The sequence below is a fragment of the Osmerus eperlanus genome, chromosome 11, assembly GCF_963692335.1.
Source record: "Osmerus eperlanus chromosome 11, fOsmEpe2.1, whole genome shotgun sequence".
Taxonomy (NCBI): domain Eukaryota; kingdom Metazoa; phylum Chordata; class Actinopteri; order Osmeriformes; family Osmeridae; genus Osmerus; species Osmerus eperlanus.
Genome location: NC_085028.1, coordinates 296180 through 323447, shown reverse-complemented (window position 1 = coordinate 323447; position 27268 = coordinate 296180). Strand labels below are relative to the sequence as shown.

General features: G+C 46.5%; 27 non-coding genes across 27 annotated transcripts; all 27 read right to left on the bottom strand.

Annotated features, from left to right (window-relative positions):
* Positions 1-339: 339 nt before the first annotated feature.
* Positions 340-421, bottom strand: trnas-gcu (transfer RNA serine (anticodon GCU)). Its single transcript has one exon. It is a non-coding gene; the product is annotated as a tRNA-Ser (tRNA).
* Positions 422-647: 226 nt separating this feature from the next.
* On the bottom strand, positions 648-729 carry trnas-gcu (transfer RNA serine (anticodon GCU)). Its single transcript has one exon. It is a non-coding gene; the product is annotated as a tRNA-Ser (tRNA).
* A 541-nt stretch (positions 730-1270) lies between these two features.
* trnas-gcu (transfer RNA serine (anticodon GCU)) lies at positions 1271-1352 on the bottom strand. The gene has a single exon. It is a non-coding gene; the product is annotated as a tRNA-Ser (tRNA).
* A 534-nt stretch (positions 1353-1886) lies between these two features.
* Positions 1887-1968, bottom strand: trnas-gcu (transfer RNA serine (anticodon GCU)). Its single transcript has one exon. It is a non-coding gene; the product is annotated as a tRNA-Ser (tRNA).
* Positions 1969-7162: 5194 nt separating this feature from the next.
* On the bottom strand, positions 7163-7244 carry trnas-gcu (transfer RNA serine (anticodon GCU)). Its single transcript has one exon. It is a non-coding gene; the product is annotated as a tRNA-Ser (tRNA).
* Positions 7245-7470: 226 nt separating this feature from the next.
* Positions 7471-7552, bottom strand: trnas-gcu (transfer RNA serine (anticodon GCU)). The gene has a single exon. It is a non-coding gene; the product is annotated as a tRNA-Ser (tRNA).
* Positions 7553-7778: 226 nt separating this feature from the next.
* On the bottom strand, positions 7779-7860 carry trnas-gcu (transfer RNA serine (anticodon GCU)). Its single transcript has one exon. It is a non-coding gene; the product is annotated as a tRNA-Ser (tRNA).
* Positions 7861-8093: 233 nt separating this feature from the next.
* On the bottom strand, positions 8094-8175 carry trnas-gcu (transfer RNA serine (anticodon GCU)). The gene has a single exon. It is a non-coding gene; the product is annotated as a tRNA-Ser (tRNA).
* A 1164-nt stretch (positions 8176-9339) lies between these two features.
* On the bottom strand, positions 9340-9421 carry trnas-gcu (transfer RNA serine (anticodon GCU)). The gene has a single exon. It is a non-coding gene; the product is annotated as a tRNA-Ser (tRNA).
* Positions 9422-9647: 226 nt separating this feature from the next.
* On the bottom strand, positions 9648-9729 carry trnas-gcu (transfer RNA serine (anticodon GCU)). Its single transcript has one exon. It is a non-coding gene; the product is annotated as a tRNA-Ser (tRNA).
* A 540-nt stretch (positions 9730-10269) lies between these two features.
* trnas-gcu (transfer RNA serine (anticodon GCU)) lies at positions 10270-10351 on the bottom strand. Its single transcript has one exon. It is a non-coding gene; the product is annotated as a tRNA-Ser (tRNA).
* An 842-nt stretch (positions 10352-11193) lies between these two features.
* Positions 11194-11275, bottom strand: trnas-gcu (transfer RNA serine (anticodon GCU)). The gene has a single exon. It is a non-coding gene; the product is annotated as a tRNA-Ser (tRNA).
* A 232-nt stretch (positions 11276-11507) lies between these two features.
* trnas-gcu (transfer RNA serine (anticodon GCU)) lies at positions 11508-11589 on the bottom strand. Its single transcript has one exon. It is a non-coding gene; the product is annotated as a tRNA-Ser (tRNA).
* Positions 11590-13362: 1773 nt separating this feature from the next.
* Positions 13363-13444, bottom strand: trnas-gcu (transfer RNA serine (anticodon GCU)). The gene has a single exon. It is a non-coding gene; the product is annotated as a tRNA-Ser (tRNA).
* A 226-nt stretch (positions 13445-13670) lies between these two features.
* Positions 13671-13752, bottom strand: trnas-gcu (transfer RNA serine (anticodon GCU)). Its single transcript has one exon. It is a non-coding gene; the product is annotated as a tRNA-Ser (tRNA).
* A 226-nt stretch (positions 13753-13978) lies between these two features.
* On the bottom strand, positions 13979-14060 carry trnas-gcu (transfer RNA serine (anticodon GCU)). Its single transcript has one exon. It is a non-coding gene; the product is annotated as a tRNA-Ser (tRNA).
* Positions 14061-14286: 226 nt separating this feature from the next.
* On the bottom strand, positions 14287-14368 carry trnas-gcu (transfer RNA serine (anticodon GCU)). The gene has a single exon. It is a non-coding gene; the product is annotated as a tRNA-Ser (tRNA).
* An 855-nt stretch (positions 14369-15223) lies between these two features.
* trnas-gcu (transfer RNA serine (anticodon GCU)) lies at positions 15224-15305 on the bottom strand. Its single transcript has one exon. It is a non-coding gene; the product is annotated as a tRNA-Ser (tRNA).
* Positions 15306-16763: 1458 nt separating this feature from the next.
* trnas-gcu (transfer RNA serine (anticodon GCU)) lies at positions 16764-16845 on the bottom strand. The gene has a single exon. It is a non-coding gene; the product is annotated as a tRNA-Ser (tRNA).
* A 1150-nt stretch (positions 16846-17995) lies between these two features.
* On the bottom strand, positions 17996-18077 carry trnas-gcu (transfer RNA serine (anticodon GCU)). The gene has a single exon. It is a non-coding gene; the product is annotated as a tRNA-Ser (tRNA).
* Positions 18078-18303: 226 nt separating this feature from the next.
* Positions 18304-18385, bottom strand: trnas-gcu (transfer RNA serine (anticodon GCU)). The gene has a single exon. It is a non-coding gene; the product is annotated as a tRNA-Ser (tRNA).
* Positions 18386-18926: 541 nt separating this feature from the next.
* trnas-gcu (transfer RNA serine (anticodon GCU)) lies at positions 18927-19008 on the bottom strand. The gene has a single exon. It is a non-coding gene; the product is annotated as a tRNA-Ser (tRNA).
* A 233-nt stretch (positions 19009-19241) lies between these two features.
* trnas-gcu (transfer RNA serine (anticodon GCU)) lies at positions 19242-19323 on the bottom strand. Its single transcript has one exon. It is a non-coding gene; the product is annotated as a tRNA-Ser (tRNA).
* Positions 19324-20178: 855 nt separating this feature from the next.
* trnas-gcu (transfer RNA serine (anticodon GCU)) lies at positions 20179-20260 on the bottom strand. The gene has a single exon. It is a non-coding gene; the product is annotated as a tRNA-Ser (tRNA).
* Positions 20261-21718: 1458 nt separating this feature from the next.
* Positions 21719-21800, bottom strand: trnas-gcu (transfer RNA serine (anticodon GCU)). The gene has a single exon. It is a non-coding gene; the product is annotated as a tRNA-Ser (tRNA).
* A 226-nt stretch (positions 21801-22026) lies between these two features.
* On the bottom strand, positions 22027-22108 carry trnas-gcu (transfer RNA serine (anticodon GCU)). The gene has a single exon. It is a non-coding gene; the product is annotated as a tRNA-Ser (tRNA).
* Positions 22109-22334: 226 nt separating this feature from the next.
* On the bottom strand, positions 22335-22416 carry trnas-gcu (transfer RNA serine (anticodon GCU)). Its single transcript has one exon. It is a non-coding gene; the product is annotated as a tRNA-Ser (tRNA).
* Between the last annotated feature and the right edge of the window lie 4852 nt (positions 22417-27268).

The following is a 27268-nucleotide window of genomic DNA, read 5'->3' as shown; positions in this document are numbered from 1 at the left end:
CAAAGGTGGACATGTCATAAAGATAACTTGCCGACAAGGATGAGATTCAAACTCACGCGTGCAGAGCACAATGGATTAGCAGTCCATCGCCTTAACCACTCGGCCACCTCATCATTTACAGCACTGGGCCCACGGTGGTGAAAGAACCTTCCATTTCACAAAACATGGAGAAAAGCAGGTGACGACAGGCACAATTGTGAAAAGGAATATAGTCAGGAGCTGAGGAAGGAATCAAAGAGTTGCTGGAAAGGCAGTGGTGGAGGGGGGCACTGAATAGGAGCAGTAAGGGACAGAAGAATTTCAATTGACAAAGGTGGACATGTCATAAAGATAACTTGCCGACGAGGATGAGATTCGAACTCACGCGTGCAGAGCACAATGGATTAGCAGTCCATCGCCTTAACCACTCGGCCACCTCGTCATTTACAGCACTGGGCCCACGGTGGTGAAAGAACCTTCCATTTCACAAAACATGGAGAAAAGCAGGTGACGACAGGCACAATTGTGAAAAGGAATATAGTCAGGAGCTGAGGAAGGAATCAAAGAGTTTCTGGAAAGGCAGTGGTGGAGGGGGGCACTAAATAGGAGCAGTAAGGGACAGAAGAATTTCAATTGACAAAGGTGGACATGTCATAAAGATAACTTCCCGACAAGGATGAGATTCGAACTCACGCGTGCTGAGCACAATGGATTAGCAGTCCATCGCCTTAACCACTCGGCCACCTCGTCATTTACAGCGCTGGGCCCACGGTGGTGAAAGAACCTTCCATTTCACAAAACATGGAGAAAAGCAGGTGACGACAGGCACAATTGTGAAAAGGAATATATTCAGGAGCTGAGGAAGGAATCAAAGAGTTGCTGGAAAGGCAGTGGTGTAGGGGGGCACTAAATAGGAGCAGTAAGGGTTGAGGGACAGAAGAATTTCAATTGACAAAGGTGGACATGTCATGACTATAACTTGCCGACGAGAATGAGATTCGAACTCACGCGTCCAGAGCACAATGGATTAGCAGTCCATCGCCTTAACCACTCGGCCACCTCGTCATTTTCAGCACTGGGCCCACGGTGGTGAAAGAACCTTCCATTTCACAAAACATGGAGAAAAGCAGGTGACGACAGGCACAATTGTGAAAAGGAATATAGTCAGGAGCTGAGAAAGGAATCAAAGAGTTGCTGGAAAGGCAGTGGTGGAGGGGGGCACTAAATAGGAGCAGTAAGGGACAGAAGAATTTCAATTGACAAAGGTGGACATGTCATAAAGATAACTTGCCGACGAGGATGAGATTCGAACTCACGCGTGCAGAGCACAATGGATTAGCAGTCCATCGCCTTAACCACTCGGCCACCTCGTCATTTACAGCACTGGGCCCACGGTGGTGAAAGAACCTTCCATTTCACAAAACATGGAGAAAAGCAGGTGACGACAGGCACAATTGTGAAAAGGAATATAGTCAGGAGCTGAGGAAGGAATCAAAGAGTTTCTGGAAAGGCAGTGGTGGAGGGGGGCACTAAATAGGAGCAGTAAGGGACAGAAGAATTTCAATTGACAAAGGTGGACATGTCATGACGATAACTTGCCGACGAGGATGAGAGTCGAACTCACGCGTGCAGAGCACAATGGATTAGCAGTCCATCGCCTTAACCACTCAGCCACCTCGTCATTTTCAGCACTGGGCCCACGGTGGTGAAAGAACCTTCCATTTCACAAAACATGGAGAAAAGCAGGTGACGACAGGCACAATTGTGAAAAGGAATATAGTCAGGAGCTGAGGAAGGAATCAAAAAGTTTCTGGAAAGGCAGTGGTGGAGGGGGGCACTAAATAGGAGCAGTAAGGGACAGAAGAATTTCAATTGACAAAGGTGGACATGTCATAAAGATAACTTCCCGACAAGGATGAGATTCGAACTCACGCGTGCTGAGCACAATGGATTAGCAGTCCATCGCCTTAACCACTCGGCCACCTCGTCATTTACAGCGCTGGGCCCACGGTGGTGAAAGAACCTTCCATTTCACAAAACATGGAGAAAAGCAGGTGACGACAGGCACAATTGTGAAAAGGAATATAGTCAGGAGCTGAGGAAGGAATCAAAGAGTTGCTGGAAAGAAAGTGGTGGAGGGGGGCACTAAATAGGAGCAGTAAGGGTTGAGGGACAGAAGAATTTCAATTGACAAAGGTGGACATGTCATGACTATAACTTGCCGACGAGGATGAGATTCGAACTCGCGTGCAGAGCACAATGTATTAGCAGTCCATCGCCTTAAAAACTCGGCCACCTCGTCATTTACAGCACTGGGCCCACGGTGGTGAAAGAACCTTCCATTTCACAAAACATGGAGAAAAGCAGGTGACGACAGGCACAATTGTGAAAAGGAATATAGTCAGGAGCTGAGGAAGGAATCAAAGAGTTGCTGGAAAGGCAGTGGTGGAGGGGGGCTCTAAATAGGAGCAGTAAGGGACAGAAGAATTTTAATTGACAAAGGTGGACATGTCATGACGATAACTTGCCAACGAAGTTGAGATTCGAACTCACGCGTGCAGAGCACAATGGATCAGCAGTCCATTGCCTTTACCACTCTGCCACCTCGTCATTTACAGCACTGGGCCCACGGTGGTGAAAGAACCTTCCATTTCACAAAACATGGAGACAAGCAGGTGACGACAGGCACAATTGTGAAAAGGAATATTGTCATGAGCTGAGGAAGGAATCAAAGAGTTTCTGGAAAGGCAGTGGTGGAGGGGGGCACTAAATAGGAGCAGTAAGGGACAGAAGAATTTTAATTGACAAAGGTGGACATGTCATGACGATAACTTGCCAACGAAGTTGAGATTCGAACTCACGCGTGCTGAGCACAATGGATTAGCAGTCCATTGCCTTTACCACTCGGCCACCTCGTCATTTATAGCACTGGTCCCACGGTGGTGAAAAAACCTTCCATTTCACAAAACATGGAGAAAAGCAGGTGACGACAGGCACAATTGTGAAAAGGAATATAGTCAGGAGCTGAGGAAGGAATCAAAGAGTTGCTGGAAAGGCAGTGGTGGAGGGGGGCACTAAATAGGAGCAGTAAGGGACAGAAGAACTTCAATTGACAAAGGTGGACATGTCATGACTATAACTTGCCGACGAGGATGAGATTCGAACTCACGCGTGCAGAGCACAATGGATTAGCAGTGCATCGCCTTAACCACTCGGCCACCTCGTCATTTACAGCACTGGGCCCACGGTGGTGAAAGAACCTTCCATTTCACAAAACATGGAGAAAAGCAGGTGACGACAGGCACAATTGTGAAAAGGAATATAGTCAGGAGCTGAGGAAGGAATCAAAGAGTTGCTGGAAAGGCAGTGGTGGAGGGGGGCTCTAAATAGGAGCAGTAAGGGACATAAGAATTTTAATTGACAAAGGTGGACATGTCATGACGATAACTTGCCAACGAAGTTGAGATTCGAACTCACGCGTGCGGAGCACAATGGATTAGCAGTCCATTGCCTTTACCACTCGAACACCTCGTCATTTACAGCACTGGTCCCACGGTGGTGAAAGAACCTTCCATTTCACAAAACATGGAGAAAAGCAGGTGACGACAGGCACAATTGTGAAAAGGAATATAGTCAGGAGCTGAGGAAGGAATCAAAGAGTTGCTGGAAAGGCAGTGGTGGAGGGGGGCACTAAATAGGAGCAGTAAGGGACAGAAGAATTTCAATTGACAAAGGTGGACATGTCATAAAGATAACTTGCCTAAGAGGATGAGATTCGAACTCACGCGTGCAGAGCACAATGGATTAGCAGTCCATCGCCTTAACCACTCGGCCACCTCGTCATTTACAGCACTGGGCCCACGGTGGTGAAAGAACCTTCCATTTCACAAAACATGGAGAAAAGCAGGTGACGACAGGCACAATTGTGAAAAGGAATATAGTCAGGAGCTGAGGAAGGAATCAAAGAGTTGCTGGAAAGGCAGTGGTGGAGGGGGGCTCTAAATAGGAGCAGTAAGGGACAGAAGAATTTTAATTGACAAAGGTGGACATGTCATGACGATAACTTGCCAACGAAGTTGAGATTCGAAATCACGCGTGCAGAGCACAATGGATCAGCAGTCCATTGCCTTTACCACTCTGCCACCTCGTCATTTACAGCACTGGGCCCACGGTGGTGAAAGAACCTTCCATTTCACAAAACATGGAGACAAGCAGGTGACGACAGGCACAATTGTGAAAAGGAATATAGTCATGAGCTGAGGAAGGAATCAAAGAGTTTCTGGAAAGGCAGTGGTGGAGGGGGGCACTAAATAGGAGCAGTAAGGGACAGAAGAATTTTAATTGACAAAGGTGGACATGTCATGACGATAACTTGCCAACGAAGTTGAGATTCGAACTCACGCGTGCGGAGCACAATGGATTAGCAGTCCATTGCCTTTACCACTCGGCCACCTCGTCATTTACAGCACTGGTCCCACGGTGGTGAAAGAACCTTCCATTTCACAAAACATGGAGAAAAGCAGGTGACGACAGGCACAATTGTGAAAAGGAATATAGTCAGGAGCTGAGGAAGGAATCAAAGAGTTGCTGGAAAGGCAGTGGTGGAGGGGGGCACTAAATAGGAGCAGTAAGGGACAGAAGAATTTCAATTGACAAAGGTGGACATGTCATAAAGATAACATGCCTAAGAGGATGAGATTCGAACTCACGCGTGCAGAGCACAATGGATTAGCAGTCCATCGCCTTAACCACTCGGCCACCTCGTCATTTACAGCACTGGGCCCACGGTGGTGAAAGAACCTTCCATTTCACAAAACATGGAGAAAAGCAGGTGACGACAGGCACAATTGTGAAAAGGAATATAGTCAGGAGCTGAGGAAGGAATCAAAGAGTTGCTGGAAAGAAAGTGGTGGAGGGGGGCACTAAATAGGAGCAGTAAGGGTTGAGGGACAGAAGAATTTCAATTGACAAAGGTGGACATGTCATGACTATAACTTGCCGACGAGGATGAGATTCGAACTCACGCGTGCAGAGCACAATGTATTAGCAGTCCATCGCCTTAAAAACTCGGCCACCTCGTCATTTACAGCACTGGGCCCACGGTGGTGAAAGAACCTTCCATTTCACAAAACATGGAGAAAAGCAGGTGACGACAGGCACAATTGTGAAAAGGAATATAGTCAGGAGCTGAGGAAGGAATCAAAGAGTTGCTGGAAAGGCAGTGGTGGAGGGGGGCACTAAATAGGAGCAGTAAGGGACAGAAGAATTTCAATTGACAAAGGTGGACATGTCATGACGATAACTTGCCGACGAGGATGAGAGTCGAAGTCACGCGTGCAGAGCACAATGGATTAGCAGTCCATCGCCTTAACCACTCGGCCACCTCGTCATTTACAGCACTGGGCCCACGGTGGTGAAAGAACCTTCCATTTCACAAAAAATGGAGAAAAGCAGGTGACGACAGGCACAATTGTGAAAAGGAATATAGTCATGAGCAGAGGAAGGAATCAAAGAGTTTCTGGAAAGTCAGTGGTGGAGGGGGGCACTAAATAGGAGCAGTAAGGGTTGAGGGACAGAATAATTTTAATTGACAAAGGTGGACATGTCATGACGATAACTTGCCAACGAAGTTGAGATTCGAACTCACGCATGCAGAGCACAATGGATTAGCAGTCCATTGCCTTTACCACTCGGCCACCTCGTCATTTACAGCACTGGTCCCACGGTGGTGAAAGAACCTTCCATTTCACAAAACATGGAGAAAAGCAGGTGACGACAGGCACAATTGTGAAAAGGAATATAGTCAGGAGCTGAGGAAGGAATCAAAGAGTTGCTGGAAAGGCAGTGGTGGAGGGGGGCACTAAATAGGAGCAGTAAGGGACAGAAGAATTTCAATTGACAAAGGTGGACATGTCATAAAGATAACATGCCTAAGAGGATGAGATTCGAACTCACGCGTGCAGAGCACAATGGATTAGCAGTCCATCGCCTTAACCACTCGGCCACCTCGTCATTTACAGCACTGGGCCCACGGTGGTGAAAGAACCTTCCATTTCACAAAACATGGAGAAAAGCAGGTGACGACAGGCACAATTGTGAAAAGGAATATAGTCAGGAGCTGAGGAAGGAATCAAAGAGTTGCTGGAAAGGCAGTGGTGGAGGGGGGCACTAAATAGGAGCAGTAAGGGTTGAGGGACAGAAGAATTTCAATTGACAAAGGTGGACATGTCATGACGATAACTTGCCGACGAGGATGAGAGTCGAAGTCACGCGTGCAGAGCACAATGGATTAGCAGTCCATCGCCTTAACCACTCGGCCACCTCGTCATTTACAGCACTGGGCCCACGGTGGTGAAAGAACCTTCCATTTCACAAAACATGGAGACAAGCAGGTGACGACAGGCACAATTGTGAAAAGGAATATAGTCATGAGCAGAGGAAGGAATCTAAGAGTTTCTGGAAAGTCAGTGGTGGAGGGGGGCACTAAATAGGAGCAGTAAGGGTTGAGGGACAGAATAATTTTAATTGACAAAGGTGGACATGTCATGACGATAACTTGCCAACGAAGTTGAGATTCGAACTCACGCATGCAGAGCACAATGGATTAGCAGTCCATTGCCTTTACCACTCGGCCACCTCGTCATTTACAGCACTGGTCCCACGGTGGTGAAAGAACCTTCCATTTCACAAAACATGGAGAAAAGCAGGTGACGACAGGCACAATTGTGAAAAGGAATATAGTCAGGAGCTGAGGAAGGAATCAAAGAGTTGCTGGAAAGGCAGTGGTGGAGGGGGGCACTAAATAGGAGCAGTAAGGGACAGAAGAATTTCAATTGACAAAGGTGGACATGTCATAAAGATAACATGCCTAAGAGGATGAGATTCGAACTCACGCGTGCAGAGCACAATGGATTAGCAGTCCATCGCCTTAACCACTCGGCCACCTCGTCATTTACAGCACTGGGCCCACGGTGGTGAAAGAACCTTCCATTTCACAAAACATGGAGAAAAGCAGGTGACGACAGGCACAATTGTGAAAAGGAATATAGTCAGGAGCTGAGGAAGGAATCAAAGAGTTGCTGGAAAGGCAGTGGTGGAGGGGGGCACTAAATAGGAGCAGTAAGGGTTGAGGGACAGAAGAATTTCAATTGACAAAGGTGGACATGTCATGACGATAACTTGCCGACGAGGATGAGAGTCGAACTCACGCGTGCAGAGCACAATGGATTAGCAGTCCATCGCCTTAACCACTCGGCCACCTCGTCATTTACAGCACTGGGCCCACGGTGGTGAAAGAACCTTCCATTTCACAAAACATGGAGAAAAGCAGGTGACGACAGGCACAATTGTGAAAAGGAATATAGTCAGGAGCTGAGGAAGGAATCAAAGAGTTTCTGGAAAGGCAGTGGTGGAGGGGGGCACTAAATAGGAGCAGTAAGGGACAGAAGAATTTCAATTGACAAAGGTGGACATGTCATGACGATAACTTGCTGACGAGGATGAGAGTCGAACTCACGCGTGCAGAGCACAATGGATTAGCAGTCCATCGCCTTAACCACTCGGCCACCTCGTCATTTACAGCACTGGGCCCACGGTGGTGAAAGAACCTTCCATTTCACAAAACATGGAGAAAAGCAGGTGACGACAGGCACAATTGTGAAAAGGAATATAGTCAGGAGCTGAGGAAGGAATCAAAGAGTTTCTGGAAAGGCAGTGGTGGAGGGGGGCACTAAATAGGAGCAGTAAGGGACAGAAGAATTTCAATTGACAAAGGTGGACATGTCATAAAGATAACTTCCCGACAAGGATGAGATTCGAACTCACGCGTGCTGAGCACAATGGATTAGCAGTCCATCGCCTTAACCACTCGGCCACCTCGTCATTTACAGCGCTGGGCCCACGGTGGTGAAAGAACCTTCCATTTCACAAAACATGGAGAAAAGCAGGTGACGACAGGCACAATTGTGAAAAGGAATATAGTCAGGAGCTGAGGAAGGAATCAAAGAGTTGCTGGAAAGGCAGTGGTGTAGGGGGGCACTAAATAGGAGCAGTAAGGGTTGAGGGACAGAAGAATTTCAATTGACAAAGGTGGACATGTCATGACTATAACTTGCCGACGAGAATGAGATTCGAACTCACGCGTGCAGAGCACAATGGATTAGCAGTCCATCGCCTTAACCACTCGGCCACCTCGTCATTTTCAGCACTGGGCCCACGGTGGTGAAAGAACCTTCCATTTCACAAAACATGGAGAAAAGCAGGTGACGACAGGCACAATTGTGAAAAGGAATATAGTCAGGAGCTGAGGAAGGAATCAAAGAGTTGCTGGAAAGGCAGTGGTGGAGGGGGGCACTAAATAGGAGCAGTAAGGGTTGAGGGACAGAAGAATTTCAATTGACAAAGGTGGACATGTCATAAAGATAACTTGCCGACGAGGATGAGATTCGAACTCACGCGTGCAGAGCACAATGGATTAGCAGTCCATCGCCTTAAACACTCGGCCACCTCGTCATTTACAGCACTGGGCCCACGGTGGTGAAAGAACCTTCCATTTCACAAAACATGGAGAAAAGCAGGTGACGACAGGCACAATTGTGAAAAGGAATATAGTCAGGAGCTGAGGAAGGAATCAAAGAGTTTCTGGAAAGGCAGTGGTGGAGGGGGGCACTAAATAGGAGCAGTAAGGGACAGAAGAATTTCAATTGACAAAGGTGGACATGTCATAAAGATAACTTCCCGACAAGGATGAGATTCGAACTCACGCGTGCAGAGCACAATGGATTAGCAGTCCATCGCCTTAACCACTCTGCCACCTCGTCATTTACAGCACTGGGCCCACGGTGGTGAAAGAACCTTCCATTTCACAAAACATGGAGAAAAGCAGGTGACGACAGGCACAATTGTGAAAAGGAATATAGTCAGGAGCTGAGGAAGGAATCAAAGAGTTGCTGGAAAGGCAGTGGTGGAGGGGGGCACTAAATGGGAGCAGTAAGGGTTGAGGGACAGAAGAATTTCAATTGACAAAGGTGGACATGTCATGACTATAACTTGCCGACGAGGATGAGATTCGAACTCACGCGTCCAGAGCACAATGGATTAGCAGTCCATCGCCTTAACCACTCGGCCACCTCGTCATTTACAGCACTGGGCCCACGGTGGTGAAAGAACCTTCCATTTCACAAAACATGGAGAAAAGCAGGTGACGACAGGCACAATTGTGAAAAGGAATATAGTCAGGAGCTGAGGAAGGAATTAAAGAGTTGCTGGAAAGGCAGTGGTGGAGGGGGGCACTAAATAGGAGCAGTAAGGGACAGAAGAATTTCAATTGACAAAGGTGGACATGTCATGACGATAACTTGCCGACGAGGATGAGAGTCGAACTCACGCGTGCAGAGCACAATGGATTAGCAGTCCATCGCCTTAACCACTCGGCCACCTCGTCATTTACAGCACTGGGCCCACGGTGGTGAAAGAACCTTCCATTTCACAAAACATGGAGAAAAGCAGGTGACGACAGGCACAATTGTGAAAAGGAATATAGTCAGGAGCTGAGGAAGGAATCAAAGAGTTTCTGGAAAGGCAGTGGTGGAGGGGGGCACTAAATAGGAGCAGTAAGGGACAGAAGAATTTCAATTGACAAAGGTGGACATGTCATGACGATAACTTGCTGACGAGGATGAGAGTCGAACTCACGCGTGCAGAGCACAATGGATTAGCAGTCCATCGCCTTAACCACTCGGCCACCTCGTCATTTACAGCACTGGGCCCACGGTGGTGAAAGAACCTTCCATTTCACAAAACATGGAGAAAAGCAGGTGACGACAGGCACAATTGTGAAAAGGAATATAGTCAGGAGCTGAGGAAGGAATCAAAGAGTTTCTGGAAAGGCAGTGGTGGAGGGGGGCACTAAATAGGAGCAGTAAGGGACAGAAGAATTTCAATTGACAAAGGTGGACATGTCATGACGATAACTTGCTGACGAGGATGAGAGTCGAACTCACGCGTGCAGAGCACAATGGATTAGCAGTCCATCGCCTTAACTACTCAGCCACCTCGTCATTTACAGCACTGGGCCCACGGTGGTGAAAGAACCTTCCATTTCACAAAACATGGAGAAAAGCAGGTGACGACAGGCACAATTGTGAAAAGGAATATAGTCAGGAGCTGAGGAAGGAATCAAAGAGTTGCTGGAAAGGCAGTGGTGGAGGGGGGCACTAAATAGGAGCAGTAAGGGTTGAGGGACAGAAGAATTCAATTGACAAAGGTGGACATGTCATGACTATAACTTGCCGACGAGGATGAGATTTGAACTCACGCGTGCAGAGCACAATGGATTAGCAGTCCATCGCCTTAACCACTCGGCCACCACGTCATTTACAGCACTGGGCCCACGGTGGTGAAAGAACCTTCCATTTCACAAAACATGGAGAAAAGCAGGTGACAACAGGCACAATTGTGAAAAGGAATATAGTCAGGAGCTGAGGAAGAAATCAAAGAGTTTCTGGAAAGGCAGTGGTGGAGGGGGGCACTAAATAGGAGCAGTAAGGGACAGAAGAATTTCAATTGACAAAGGTGGACATGTCATAAAGATAACTTGCCGACGAAGATGAGATTCGAACTCACGCGTGCAGAGCACAATGGATTAGCAGTCCATCGCCTTAACCACTCAGCCACCTCTTCATTTACAGCACTGGGCCCACGGTGGTGAAAGAACCTTCCATTTCACAAAACATGGAGAAAAGCAGGTGACGACAGGCACGATTGTGAAAAGGAATATAGTCAGGAGCTGAGGAAGGAATCAAAGAGTTTCTGGAAAGGCAGTGGTTGAGGGGGGCACTAAATAGGAGCAGTAAGGGACAGAAGAATTTCAATTGACAAAGGTGGACATGTCATAAAGATAACTTGCCGACGAGGATGAGATTCGAAATCACGCTTGCAGAGCACAATGGATTAGCAGTCCATCGCCTTAACCACTCGGCCACCTCGTCATTTACAGCACTGGGCCCACGGTGGTGAAAGAACCTTCCATTTCACAAAACATGGAGAAAAGCAGGTGACAACAGGCACAATTGTGAAAAGGAATATAGTCAGGAGCTGAGGAAGAAATCAAAGAGTTTCTGGAAAGGCAGTGGTGGAGGGGGGCACTAAATAGGAGCAGTAAGGGACAGAAGAATTTCAATTGACAAAGGTGGACATGTCATAAAGATAACTTGCCGACGAAGATGAGATTCGAACTCACGCGTGCTGAGCACAATGGATTAGCAGTCCATCGCCTTAACCACTCGGCCACCTCGTCATTTACAGCACTGGGCCCACGGTTGTGAAAGAACCTTCCATTTCACAAAACATGGAGAAAAGCAGGTGACGACAGGCACAATTGTGAAAAGGAATATAGTCAGGAGCTGAGGAAGGAATCAAAGAGTTGCTGGAAAGGCAGTGGTGGAGGGGGGCACTAAATAGGAGCAGTAAGGGTTGAGGGACAGAAGAATTCAATTGACAAAGGTGGACATGTCATGACTATAACTTGCCGACGAGGATGAGATTTGAACTCACGCGTGCAGAGCACAATGGATTAGCAGTCCATCGCCTTAACCACTCGGCCACCACGTCATTTACAGCACTGGGCCCACGGTGGTGAAAGAACCTTCCATTTCACAAAAGATGGAGAAAAGCAGGTGACAACAGGCACAATTGTGAAAAGGAATATAGTCAGGAGCTGAGGAAGAAATCAAAGAGTTTCTGGAAAGGCAGTGGTGGAGGGGGGCACTAAATAGGAGCAGTAAGGGACAGAAGAATTTCAATTGACAAAGGTGGACATGTCATAAAGATAACTTGCCGACGAAGATGAGATTCAAACTCACGCGTGCAGAGCACAATGGATTAGCAGTCCATCGCCTTAACCACTCAGCCACCTCTTCATTTACAGCACTGGGCCCACGGTGGTGAAAGAACCTTCCATTTCACAAAACATGGAGAAAAGCAGGTGACGACAGGCACGATTGTGAAAAGGAATATAGTCAGGAGCTGAGGAAGGAATCAAAGAGTTTCTGGAAAGGCAGTGGTTGAGGGGGGCACTAAATAGGAGCAGTAAGGGACAGAAGAATTTCAATTGACAAAGGTGGACATGTCATAAAGATAACTTGCCGACGAGGATGAGATTCGAAATCACGCGTGCAGAGCACAATGGATTAGCAGTCCATCGCCTTAACCACTCGGCCACCTCGTCATTTACAGCACTTGGCCCACGGTGGTGAAAGAACCTTCCATTTCACAAAACATGGAGAAAAGCAGGTGACGACAGGCACAATTGTGAAAAGGAATATAGTCAGGAGCTGAGGAAGGAATCAAAGAGTTGCTGGAAAGGCAGTGGTGGAGGGGGGCACTAAATAGGAGCAGTAAGGGTTGAGGGACAGAAGAATTTCAATTGACAAAGGTGGACATGTCATGACTATAACTTGCCGACGAGGATGAGATTCGAACTCACGCGTCCAGAGCACAATGGATTAGCAGTCCATCGCCTTAACCACTCGGCCACCTCGTCATTTACAGCACTGGGCCCACGGTGGTGAAAGAACCTTCCATTTCACAAAACATGGAGAAAAGCAGGTGACGACAGGCACAATTGTGAAAAGGAATATAGTCAGGAGCTGAGAAAGGAATCAAAGAGTTGCTGGAAAGGCAGTGGTGGAGGGGGGCACTAAATAGGAGCAGTAAGGGACAGAAGAATTTCAATTAAAAAAGGTGGACATGTCATAAAGATAACTTGCCTAATAGGATGAGATTCGAACTCACGCGTGCAGAGCACAATGGATTAGCAGTCCATCGCCTTAACCACTCGGCCACCTCGTCATTTACAGCACTGGGCCCACGGTGGTGAAAGAACCTTCCATTTCACAAAACATGGAGAAAAGCAGGTGACGACAGGCACAATTGTGAAAAGGAATATAGTCAGGAGCTGAGGAAGGAATCAAAGAGTTGCTGGAAAGGCAGTGGTGGAGGGGGGCACTAAATAGGAGCAGTAAGGGACAAAAGAATTTCAATTAAAAAAGGTGGACATGTCATAAAGATAACTTGCCTAATAGGATGAGATTCGAACTCACGCGTGCAGAGCACAATGGATTAGCAGTCCATCGCCTTAACCACTCGGCCACCTCGTCATTTACAGCACTGGGCCCACGGTGGTGAAAGAACCTTCCATTTCACAAAACATGGAGAAAAGCAGGTGACGACAGGCACAATTGTGAAAAGGAATATAGTCAGGAGCTGAGGAAGGAATCAAAGAGTTGCTGGAAAGGCAGTGGTGGAGGGGGGCACTAAATAGGAGCAGTAAGGGACAGAAGAATTTCAATTGACAAAGGTGGACATGTCATGACGATAACTTGCCGACGAGGATGAGAGTCGAACTCACGCGTGCAGAGCACAATGGATTAGCAGTCCATCGCCTTAACCACTCGGCCACCTCGTCATTTACAGCACTGGGCCCACGGTGGTGAAAGAACCTTCCATTTCACAAAACATGGAGAAAAGCAGGTGACGACAGGCACAATTGTGAAAAGGAATATAGTCAGGAGCTGAGGAAGGAATCAAAGAGTTTCCGGAAAGGCAGTGGTGGAGGGGGGCACTAAATAGGAGCAGTAAGGGACAGAAGAATTTCAATTGACAAAGGTGGACATGTCATGACGATAACTTGCTGACGAGGATGAGAGTCGAACTCACGCGTGCAGAGCACAATGGATTAGCAGTCCATCGCCTTAACCACTCGGCCACCTCGTCATTTACAGCACTGGGCCCACGGTGGTGAAAGAACCTTCCATTTCACAAAACATGGAGAAAAGCAGGTGACGACAGGCACAATTGTGAAAAGGAATATAGTCAGGAGCTGAGGAAGGAATCAAAGAGTTGCTGGAAAGGCAGTGGTGGAGGGGGGCACTAAATAGGAGCAGTAAGGGACAGAAGAATTTCAATTGACAAAGGTGGACATGTCATGACGATAACTTGCCGACGAGGATGAGAGTCGAACTCACGCGTGCAGAGCACAATGGATTAGCAGTCCATCGCCTTAACCACTCGGCCACCTCGTCATTTACAGCACTGGGCCCACGGTGGTGAAAGAACCTTCCATTTCACAAAACATGGAGAAAAGCAGGTGACGACAGGCACAATTGTGAAAAGGAATATAGTCAGGAGCTGAGGAAGGAATCAAAGAGTTTCCGGAAAGGCAGTGGTGGAGGGGGGCACTAAATAGGAGCAGTAAGGGACAGAAGAATTTCAATTGACAAAGGTGGACATGTCATGACGATAACTTGCTGACGAGGATGAGAGTCGAACTCACGCGTGCAGAGCACAATGGATTAGCAGTCCATCGCCTTAACCACTCGGCCACCTCGTCTTTTACAGCACTGGGCCCACGGTGGTGAAAGAACCTTCCATTTCACAAAACATGGAGAAAAGCAGGTGACGACAGGCACAATTGTGAAAAGGAATATAGTCAGGAGCTGAGGAAGGAATCAAAGAGTTGCTGGAAAGGCAGTGGTGGAGGGGGGCACTAAATCGGAGCAGTAAGGGTTGAGGGACAGAAGAATTTCATTTGACAAAGGTGGACATGTCATAAAGATAACTTGCCGACGAGGATGAGATTCCAACTCACACTTGCAGAGCACAATGGATTAGCAGTCGATCGCCTTAACCACTCGGCCACCTCGTCATTTACAGCACTGGGCCCACGGTGGTGAAAGAACCTTCCATTTCACAAAACATGGAGAAAAGCAGGTGACGACAGGCACAATTGTGAAAAGGAATATAGTCAGGAGCTGAGGAAGGAATCAAAGAGTTGCTGGAAAGGCAGTGGTGGAGGGGGGCACTAAATAGGAGCAGTAAGGGACAGAAGAATTTCAATTGACAAAGGTGGACATGTCATAAAGATAACTTCCCGACAAGGATGAGATTCGAACTCACGCGTGCACAGCACAATGGATTAGCAGTCCATCGCCTTAACTACTCGGCCACCTCGTCATTTACAGCACTGGGCCCACGGTGGTGAAAGAACCTTCCATTTCACAAAACATGGAGAAAAGCAGGTGACGACAGGCACAATTGTGAAAAGGAATATAGTCAGGAGCTGAGGAAGGAATCAAAGAGTTGCTGGAAAGGCAGTGGTGGAGGGGGGCACTAAATAGGAGCAGTAAGGGTTGAGGGACAGAAGAATTCAATTGACAAAGGTGGACATGTCATGACTATAACTTGCAGACGAGGATGAGATTTGAACTCACGCGTGCAGAGCACAATGGATTAGCAGTCCATCGCCTTAACCACTCGGCCACCACGTCATTTACAGCACTGGGCCCACGGTGGTGAAAGAACCTTCCATTTCACAAAACATGGAGAAAAGCAGGTGACAACAGGCACAATTGTGAAAAGGAATATAGTCAGGAGCTGAGGAAGAAATCAAAGAGTTTCTGGAAAGGCAGTGGTGGAGGGGGGCACTAAATAGGAGCAGTAAGGGACAGAAGAATTTCAATTGACAAAGGTGGACATGTCATAAAGATAACTTGCCGACGAAGATGAGATTCGAACTCACGCGTGCAGAGCACAATGGATTAGCAGTCCATCGCCTTAACCACTCGGCCACCTCTTCATTTACAGCACTGGGCCCACGGTGGTGAAAGAACCTTCCATTTCACAAAACATGGAGAAAAGCAGGTGACGACAGGCACGATTGTGAAAAGGAATATAGTCAGGAGCTGAGGAAGGAATCAAAGAGTTTCTGGAAAGGCAGTGGTTGAGGGGGGCACTAAATAGGAGCAGTAAGGGACAGAAGAATTTCAATTGACAAAGGTGGACATGTCATAAAGATAACTTGCCGACGAGGATGAGATTCGAAATCACGCGTGCAGAGCACAATGGATTAGCAGTCCATCGCCTTAACCACTCGGCCACCTCGTCATTTACAGCACTGGGCCCACGGTGGTGAAAGAACCTTCCATTTCACAAAACATGGAGAAAAGCAGGTGACGACAGGCACAATTGTGAAAAGGAATATAGTCAGGAGCTGAGGAAGGAATCAAAGAGTTGCTGGAAAGGCAGTGGTGGAGGGGGGCACTAAATAGGAGCAGTAAGGGACAGAAGAATTTCAATTGACAAAGGTGGACATGTCATAAAGATAACTTGCCGACGAGGATGAGAGTCGAACTCACGCGTGCAGAGCACAATGGATTAGCAGTCCATCGCCTTAACCACTCGGCCACCTCTTCCTTTACAGCACTGTGCCCACGGTGGTGAAAGAACCTTCCATTTCACAAAACATGGAGAAAAGCAGGTGACGACAGGCACGATTGTGAAAAGGAATATAGTCAGGAGCTGAGGAAGGAATCAAAGAGTTTCTGGAAAGGCAGTGGTTGAGGGGGGCACTAAATAGGAGCAGTAAGGGACAGAAGAATTTCAATTGACAAAGGTGGACATGTCATAAAGATAACTTGCCGACGAGGATGAGATTCGAAATCACGCGTGCAGAGCACAATGGATTAGCAGTCCATCGCCTTAACCACTCGGCCACCTCGTCATTTACAGCACTGGGCCCACGGTGGTGAAAGAACCTTCCATTTCACAAAACATGGAGAAAAGCAGGTGACGACAGGCACAATTGTGAAAAGGAATATAGTCAGGAGCTGAGGAAGGAATCAAAGAGTTGCTGGAAAGGCAGTGGTGGAGGGGGGCACTAAATAGGAGCAGTAAGGGACAGAAGAATTTCAATTGACAAAGGTGGACATGTCATAAAGATAACTTGCCGACGAGGATGAGATTCGAACTCACACGTGCAGAGCACAATGGATTAGCAGTCCATCGCCTTAACCACTCGGCCACCTCGTCATTTACAGCGCTGGGCCCACGGTGGTGAAAGAACCTTCCATTTCACAAAACATGGAGAAAAGCAGGTGACGACAGGCACAATTGTGAAAAGGAATATAGTCAGGAGCTGAGGAAGGAATCAAAGAGTTTCTGGAAAGGCAGTGGTGGAGGGGGGCACTAAATAGGAGCAGTAAGGGACAGAAGAATTTCAATTGACAAAGGTGGACATGTCATAAAGATAACTTCCCGACAAGGATGAGATTCGAAATCACGCGTGCAGAGCACAATGGATTAGCAGTCCATCGCCTTAACCACTCGGCCACCTCGTCATTTACAGCACTGGGCCCACGGTGGTGAAAGAACCTTCCATTTCACAAAACATGGAGAAAAGCAGGTGACGACAGGCACAATTGTGAAAAGGAATATAGTCAGGAGCTGAGGAAGGAATCAAAGAGTTGCTGGAAAGGCAGTGGTGGAGGGGGGCACTAAATAGGAGCAGTAAGGGACAGAAGAATTTCAATTGACAAAGGTGGACATGTCATAAAGATAACTTGCCGACGAGGATGAGAGTCGAACTCACGCGTGCAGAGCACAATGGATTAGCAGTCCATCGCCTTAACCACTCGGCCACCTCTTCATTTACAGCACTGTGCCCACGGTGGTGAAAGAACCTTCCATTTCACAAAACATGGAGAAAAGCAGGTGACGACAGGCACGATTGTGAAAAGGAATATAGTCAGGAGCTGAGGAAGGAATCAAAGAGTTTCTGGAAAGGCAGTGGTTGAGGGGGGCACTAAATAGGAGCAGTAAGGGACAGAAGAATTTCAATTGACAAAGGTGGACATGTCATAAAGATAACTTGCCGACGAGGATGAGATTCGAAATCACGCGTGCAGAGCACAATGGATTAGCAGTCCATCGCCTTAACCACTCGGCCACCTCGTCATTTACAGCACTGGGCCCACGGTGGTGAAAGAACCTTCCATTTCACAAAACATGGAGAAAAGCAGGTGACGACAGGCACAATTGTGAAAAGGAATATAGTCAGGAGCTGAGGAAGGAATCAAAGAGTTGCTGGAAAGGCAGTGGTGGAGGGGGGCACTAAATAGGAGCAGTAAGGGACAGAAGAATTTCAATTGACAAAGGTGGACATGTCATAAAGATAACTTGCCGACGAGGATGAGATTCGAACTCACACGTGCAGAGCACAATGGATTAGCAGTCCATCGCCTTAACCACTCGGCCACCTCGTCATTTACAGCGCTGGGCCCACGGTGGTGAAAGAACCTTCCATTTCACAAAACATGGAGAAAAGCAGGTGACGACAGGCACAATTGTGAAAAAGAATATAGTCAGGAGCTGAGGAAGGAATCAAAGAGTTTCTGGAAAGGCAGTGGTGGAGGGGGGCACTAAATAGGAGCAGTAAGGGACAGAAGAATTTCAATTGACAAAGGTGGACATGTCATAAAGATAACTTCCCGACAAGGATGAGATTCGAACTCACGCGTGCTGAGCACAATGGATTAGCAGTCCATCGCCTTAACCACTCGGCCACCTCGTCATTTACAGCACTGGGCCCACGGTGGTGAAAGAACCTTCCATTTCACAAAACATGGAGAAAAGCAGGTGACGACAGGCACAATTGTGAAAAGGAATATAGTCAGGAGCTGAGGAAGGAATCAAAGAGTTGCTGGAAAGGCAGTGGTGGAGGGGGGCACTAAATAGGAGCAGTAAGGGTTGAGGGACAGAAGAATTTCAATTGACAAAGGTGGACATGTCATGACTATAACTTGCAGACGAGGATGAGATTCGAACTCACGCGTCCAGAGCACAATGGGTTAGCAATCCATCGCCTTAACCACTCGGCCACCTCGTCATTTACAGCACTGGGCCCACGGTGGTGAAAGAACCTTCCATTTCACAAAACATGGAGAAAAGCAGGTGACGACAGGCACAATTGTGAAAAGGAATATAGTCAGGAGCTGAGAAAGGAATCAAAGAGTTGCTGGAAAGGCAGTGGTGGAGGGGGGCACTAAATAGGAGCAGTAAGGGACAGAAGAATTTCAATTAAAAAAGGTGGACATGTCATGAAGATAACTTGCCGACGAGGATGAGAGTCGAACTCACGCGTGCAGAGCACAATGGATTAGCAGTCCATCGCCTTAACCACTCGGCCACCTCGTCATTTACAGCACTGGGCCCACGGTGGTGAAAGAACCTTCCATTTCACAAAACATGGAGAAAAGCAGGTGACGACAGGCACAATTGTGAAAAGGAATATAGTCAGGAGCTGAGGAAGGAATCAAAGAGTTGCTGGAAAGGCAGTGGTGGAGTGGGGCACTAAATAGGAGCAGTAAGGGTTGAGGGACAGAAGAATTTCATTTGACAAAGGTGGACATGTCATAAAGATAACTTGCCGACGAGGATGAGAGTCGAACTCACGCGTGCAGAGCACAATGGATTAGCAGTCCATCGCCTTAACCACTCGGCCACCTCGTCATTTACAGCACTGGGCCCACGGTGGTGAAAGAACCTTCCATTTCACAAAACATGGAGAAAAGCAGGTGACGACAGGCACAATTGTGAAAAGGAATATAGTCAGGAGCTGAGGAAGGAATCAAAGAGTTGCTGGAAAGGCAGTGGTGGAGGGGGGCACTAAATCGGAGCAGTAAGGGTTGAGGGACAGAAGAATTTCATTTGACAAAGGTGGACATGTCATAAAGATAACTTGCCGACGAGGATGAGATTCCAACTCACACTTGCAGAGCACAATGGATTAGCAGTCGATCGCCTTAACCACTCGGCCACCTCGTCATTTACAGCACTGGGCCCACGGTGGTGAAAGAACCTTCCATTTCACAAAACATGGAGAAAAGCAGGTGACGACAGGCACAATTGTGAAAAGGAATATAGTCAGGAGCTGAGGAAGGAATCAAAGAGTTGCTGGAAAGGCAGTGGTGGAGGGGGGCACTAAATAGGAGCAGTAAGGGACAGAAGAATTTCAATTGACAAAGGTGGACATGTCATAAAGATAACTTCCCGACAAGGATGAGATTCGAACTCACGCGTGCACAGCACAATGGATTAGCAGTCCATCGCCTTAACTACTCGGCCACCTCGTCATTTACAGCACTGGGCCCACGGTGGTGAAAGAACCTTCCATTTCACAAAACATGGAGAAAAGCAGGTGACGACAGGCACAATTGTGAAAAGGAATATAGTCAGGAGCTGAGGAAGGAATCAAAGAGTTGCTGGAAAGGCAGTGGTGGAGGGGGGCACTAAATAGGAGCAGTAAGGGTTGAGGGACAGAAGAATTCAATTGACAAAGGTGGACATGTCATGACTATAACTTGCAGACGAGGATGAGATTTGAACTCACGCGTGCAGAGCACAATGGATTAGCAGTCCATCGCCTTAACCACTCGGCCACCACGTCATTTACAGCACTGGGCCCACGGTGGTGAAAGAACCTTCCATTTCACAAAACATGGAGAAAAGCAGGTGACAACAGGCACAATTGTGAAAAGGAATATAGTCAGGAGCTGAGGAAGAAATCAAAGAGTTTCTGGAAAGGCAGTGGTGGAGGGGGGCACTAAATAGGAGCAGTAAGGGACAGAAGAATTTCAATTGACAAAGGTGGACATGTCATAAAGATAACTTGCCGACGAAGATGAGATTCGAACTCACGCGTGCAGAGCACAATGGATTAGCAGTCCATCGCCTTAACCACTCGGCCACCTCTTCATTTACAGCACTGGGCCCACGGTGGTGAAAGAACCTTCCATTTCACAAAACATGGAGAAAAGCAGGTGACGACAGGCACGATTGTGAAAAGGAATATAGTCAGGAGCTGAGGAAGGAATCAAAGAGTTTCTGGAAAGGCAGTGGTTGAGGGGGGCACTAAATAGGAGCAGTAAGGGACAGAAGAATTTCAATTGACAAAGGTGGACATGTCATAAAGATAACTTGCCGACGAGGATGAGATTCGAAATCACGCGTGCAGAGCACAATGGATTAGCAGTCCATCGCCTTAACCACTCGGCCACCTCGTCATTTACAGCACTGGGCCCACGGTGGTGAAAGAACCTTCCATTTCACAAAACATGGAGAAAAGCAGGTGACGACAGGCACAATTGTGAAAAGGAATATAGTCAGGAGCTGAGGAAGGAATCAAAGAGTTGCTGGAAAGGCAGTGGTGGAGGGGGGCACTAAATAGGAGCAGTAAGGGACAGAAGAATTTCAATTGACAAAGGTGGACATGTCATAAAGATAACTTGCCGACGAGGATGAGAGTCGAACTCACGCGTGCAGAGCACAATGGATTAGCAGTCCATCGCCTTAACCACTCGGCCACCTCTTCATTTACAGCACTGTGCCCACGGTGGTGAAAGAACCTTCCATTTCACAAAACATGGAGAAAAGCAGGTGACGACAGGCACGATTGTGAAAAGGAATATAGTCAGGAGCTGAGGAAGGAATCAAAGAGTTTCTGGAAAGGCAGTGGTTGAGGGGGGCACTAAATAGGAGCAGTAAGGGACAGAAGAATTTCAATTGACAAAGGTGGACATGTCATAAAGATAACTTGCCGACGAGGATGAGATTCGAAATCACGCGTGCAGAGCACAATGGATTAGCAGTCCATCGCCTTAACCACTCGGCCACCTCGTCATTTACAGCACTGGGCCCACGGTGGTGAAAGAACCTTCCATTTCACAAAACATGGAGAAAAGCAGGTGACGACAGGCACAATTGTGAAAAGGAATATAGTCAGGAGCTGAGGAAGGAATCAAAGAGTTGCTGGAAAGGCAGTGGTGGAGGGGGGCACTAAATAGGAGCAGTAAGGGACAGAAGAATTTCAATTGACAAAGGTGGACATGTCATAAAGATAACTTGCCGACGAGGATGAGATTCGAACTCACACGTGCAGAGCACAATGGATTAGCAGTCCATCGCCTTAACCACTCGGCCACCTCGTCATTTACAGCGCTGGGCCCACGGTGGTGAAAGAACCTTCCATTTCACAAAACATGGAGAAAAGCAGGTGACGACAGGCACAATTGTGAAAAGGAATATAGTCAGGAGCTGAGGAAGGAATCAAAGAGTTTCTGGAAAGGCAGTGGTGGAGGGGGGCACTAAATAGGAGCAGTAAGGGACAGAAGAATTTCAATTGACAAAGGTGGACATGTCATAAAGATAACTTCCCGACAAGGATGAGATTCGAACTCACGCGTGCTGAGCACAATGGATTAGCAGTCCATCGCCTTAACCACTCGGCCACCTCGTCATTTACAGCACTGGGCCCACGGTGGTGAAAGAACCTTCCATTTCACAAAAAATGGAGAAAAGCAGGTGACGACAGGCACAATTGTGAAAAGGAATATAGTCAGGAGCTGAGGAAGGAATCAAAGAGTTGCTGGAAAGGCAGTGGTGGAGGGGGGCACTAAATAGGAGCAGTAAGGGACAGAAGAATTTCAATTAAAAAAGGTGGACATGTCATGAAGATAACTTGCCGACGAGGATGAGAGTCGAACTCACGCGTGCAGAGCACAATGGATTAGCAGTCCATCGCCTTAACCACTCGGCCACCTCGTCATTTACAGCACTGGGCCCACGGTGGTGAAAGAACCTTCCATTTCACAAAACATGGAGAAAAGCAGGTGACGACAGGCACAATTGTGAAAAGGAATATAGTCAGGAGCTGAGGAAGGAATCAAAGAGTTGCTGGAAAGGCAGTGGTGGAGTGGGGCACTAAATAGGAGCAGTAAGGGTTGAGGGACAGAAGAATTTCATTTGACAAAGGTGGACATGTCATAAAGATAACTTGCCGATGAGGATGAGAGTCGAACTCACGCGTGCAGAGCACAATGGATTAGCAGTCCATCGCCTTAACCACTCGGCCACCTCGTCATTTACAGCACTGGGCCCACGGTGGTGAAAGAACCTTCCATTTCACAAAACATGGAGAAAAGCAGGTGACGACAGGCACAATTGTGAAAAGGAATATAGTCAGGAGCTGAGGAAGGAATCAAAGAGTTGCTGGAAAGGCAGTGGTGGAGGGGGGCACTAAATAGGAGCAGTTTCACAGTCCTGTAGAGGAGACCTTCACGAACAGAATGACATCAAATTGAGGCTGTGGCATTGAAGTTCAGGTTAGTAGCCTATGGCTCAAAGTACTCTCAGCCAATTACAGACCTCTTAAAATGGGAAAACCTCTGTGCCACATACGGGATGGTAATCACACAGCGATTGGCTCTAATTTGAGTGAAAGGTTGATTCACCAATTGAAAAACTCATCTGGGAATTTTTATTTTTGTAAGGGGAGTGCCGAGATTTTACTGTCGCCGTTTGGCTCCTAAACAGCAGTAGAATTCTAAACCGCGTCGCGTACAGCATTACAGTGGGCTACACTGGTTTAAAACTACAGGTATATAAAGACAATTGTACCCATGAATTGTTTACTAGTAATATAATGTCATAATAAATCATAAAACGTTCATCGTTATGTGAGGCATGTTTATTATTTTAACGATTGAAAACGGATGTATCACAGACCGCTATCGTATATATCGTTCAACAGAGGCTAATTATGCTAACGCCTCAGTGAACAAGCGAAAATTGACTACTGTTTTCTAAAGTAAACGTACTAATAATATCAGCGTACATCGTATTGTACATTAAATATCACAATTGTATTTTTTATCACAATGTTAAATGAGCAATAAGTTCAGTTTTGCATTTGTTGACGCTTGGAACTCCGTTGTGATTACATTGAGAGCAGAACGTTTGTCCTCCCTACTACTACTGCTGTGTTCGTCTTGGTAGCGATTGCGTTGGTTGAATTGGATTTAACGTTCCGTTGTACGGTTTAGGCTGAAATTAATTATTTTCATGAACAGATTGACAAAGTTTAGGCTGTGGTAATGAAGTTCAGGTTAGTAGTTAGATAGACTTTTGATTTAAGTAAGGGGAGTGCCGAACATGTTCTGTCGCTGTTTGACTTCCTACAGCTGTGTAGATGTTTTTGTAGTGTCTCGCGTAGGCTACAGCATTGCAGTGATACACTGGATTGAAACCACAGGTAATGATAATTTCACCCACAAATCGTTTACTTGTAATGTAATGTCATAATAAATCCTACAACGAAAATGTATATGTGAGGAATGTTTATTTTAACGATTGAAAACAGATACATCATAGACCACTGTAGTATGTGTTGCCCGGGCAACACAGGCTAACGTCATGATGCTAATACTTCAGTGAAATAGTAGACTACTGTTTCCGAAAGTAGATGTACTTCCTTAATAATATCAGCTTATATTGTACATTACACATCACAATTGTGTGTCATATCACAAAGTAAAATTAGTAAATAGTTATCACCCTGGCCTCTTTGCTTGTGGCGTTTCTGCAGCTGCCTTGCAGTAAAGCTATAGTTAGCCTAGCTATCCCCCAAGTTAAAAGATGCGAAACGAATGTTCTGCCAAAGGTAGTCACGCGTGTTTTCGTGACGTTAGTGACGTTAGTAACGTCAGTGACTGTGGCTAGCAAATTAGCCACCGTTAGCTTCACTTTTCGCCACAAAAACTTAACTTCAGCCTAAACCATGCAACGGAACGTAAATTCCAATAGAAGCAACTCAATCGCTACCAAGACGAAACTTTTGACACCTACTTTGTCTATGTAGGCCAAATATTGACTGAGTTTTAGGGGGGCAAAAAGAATAATAATAATAATAAATATAGCTGCAAGCAGCAATGAGGTGGCCAAGCAGTCGAATGACCCATAACACATGTTGTACATCCTCAGAAGAGGGTTACGAGTACACGCAACAAGTTTGGTGCGAATCCATCAAAGATTTGCTGAGATACGACCCAACTTCCTGTTTGCTGGCTTAACGGCACATTTTGATTGGCCGTACCGGGCAAACGGTTTTGAAAATCCCAAAAAAATATGATGGCTTTTGTGAGGCCTGGTCTGAAGATGATCTCTGCCAAATTTGGTGAAGATTGGAAAACATTTGTAGGAGGAGTACAGAAGAAAGTTTTTTCAGTAATTCAAAATGGCGGCCGCATCAATTCGGCTGTTATCACAAGTTATCATGTGTCACACACGGGATGTCCCAAGATATCATGAGACAAAGGAATCACTTAATAAAGGCAAACGAATCAACAGTTATTGGCCAAAACACATTTTTGCATTCTGCGGCCACGCCCAGTGATCACATGACACCAAATTGTTTGGACATCCTCAGATGAGGGTTCCGAGTCATCATACCAAGTTTGGTGTTGATTTCTCAAGGATTGGCTGAGATATGACCCAACTTCCTGTTTGGTGTCTTTGCTGCCGATTTTGATTGGCTGTACCGGACAAACGGTTTTGAAAATCAAAAATCTTTGGATAACTTCTGTGAGGGTTGCTCTGACGATGATGTGTGCCAATTCTGGGGAAGATTAAAGAAGAATTGTAGGAGGAGTAGGCTTTCAAAAGTTTTCGATAAAACCGGAAATGGCGGAAAATCTATATAACCGGAAATTGACGTCATAGGGTGTGTTGATCTCGTCTTGACCCAGGGAATCCAATGGTACCTCATTTTTGAAAATCGGTCATACGGTTCAAAAGTTACGTGTGTAAACACAAGTCCAACTTTGACCCGTTGGTGGCGCTAGAGTGCTCCAATGGGAGACATGAAACTTGGTGAATATAAAGAGGGGACTGTGCTTAATGAGTGTGCCAAATTTCACAACTTTTTACCATACGGTTCTAGGGGCTGCCATAGACTCCAATGGCAGAAGAAGTGTAATAATAAATATAGCTGCAAGCAGCAATGGAGGGGCCAAGCAGTCCAGAGCAGGACATGGCCTCCATAGCACTTGTGCAACAATTAAGTCACAACAACCTGTTGCACTCATGCAACACACCAAGTTTGGTTGAAATATATGTTTGCGTTCAAGAGTACTGAGAGTTCAAAGGTATTTTTCTGGTATAACACCGCAGGCCTCCTCTGCTCCTCATGGGAACGATGGAACCCAAGTTTGGTGACAATCGCGCAAATGGTTGCTGAGATATGCTCTTGCGCCTCGTTTGGCGGCTTCGCCACCGCTTTTGATCGTCTCTACCGAACAAACGTTTTTGAAAATTGAAAATTCATCTCGTTGCTTTTGTGAAACTGGGTCTAAAGATCATCTTTGCCAAATTTGGTAAACATTGGACAAAAATTGGGGCGTGCAAAAGGTTTTTACACTTTTCCATGAAATGCAAAATGGCGGCCACGTCCGTTCGAATTTTATGAAAAGTTATTAATAGTCAGGCTTGATATCTCACAAGACATCAACAGACAAAGAAATTACTTTATTAAGGTAAACACTTCAACCGTTATTAGCCAAAACACGTTTATGCTTCCGGCCACGCCCCCTTTTAGTCACATGACACAATTTTTGGAGGACATCCTCAGAATAAGGTTCCGAGGCGGCGTACCAAATTTAGTTTCACTGCCTCAAACAACTGCTGAGATATGACTTCACTTCCTGTTTGGCGGCTTTTCTGCTGATTTTGATTGGCTGTCACGGACAAACGGTTGTAGGTATCAAAATGCTCTACCATAACTTTTGTGCGGCTTGGTCTGAAGAGCATATCTGGTAATTTTGAAGAAGATTTGACAAAGATTGTAGGAGGAGTAGGCTTTCAAAGGTTTTTGATAAAACCGGAAATAGCGGAAAATCTATATAACCGGAAATTGACCCCATAGGGTGTGTTGAACTCGGCTTGGTCCAGGGAATCCAATGGTACCTCATTTTTGAAAATGGGTCATACGGTTCAAAAGTTGTGTGTGTAAACACAAGTCCAACTTTGACCCATTGGTGGCGCTAGAGTGCCCAAGTATGGGACATGAAACTTTGTGAATTGGACCAGGGGACTGTCCCTAATGAGTGTGCCAAATTTCACAACTTTCAACCAAGCGCTTCTAGGGCCTGCCATAGACACCCAGTCTTAAGAAGTATAATAATAATAATAAATATAGCTGCAGGCAGCAATGGCGGGTTCCTCCTCAGCATTGCAAACCATTACAAAATTGACATGACACAGACATGTATTTCATACATGTACACAACATTTCAATACAATTGGATCAATGGCTGATTTGAAGTCATTTTTTGAAATTCTTCACAAATTGTCACTGTAGAGAAATATCCATGCTGCCGACATTATGGGTTCTTGAGACTTCTTTGTTCCCCATTGGCAATAAGGCATGCGTACCAACTTTTAGACATTTTGGACTGACAGGGTTAAAATGCCACCCTTTTGAAAGTGACAACTTTGAAGCGTGTTCTGTCAGGCCACCTGTGCTCTGGTCAGGCCCATCATGCAGAGATCCATTCTTTAAAAGCTTTGATTACAACAATAACTTTATGAAAGTCAGAATACACTTTAGTAAAGGACGTGTGTA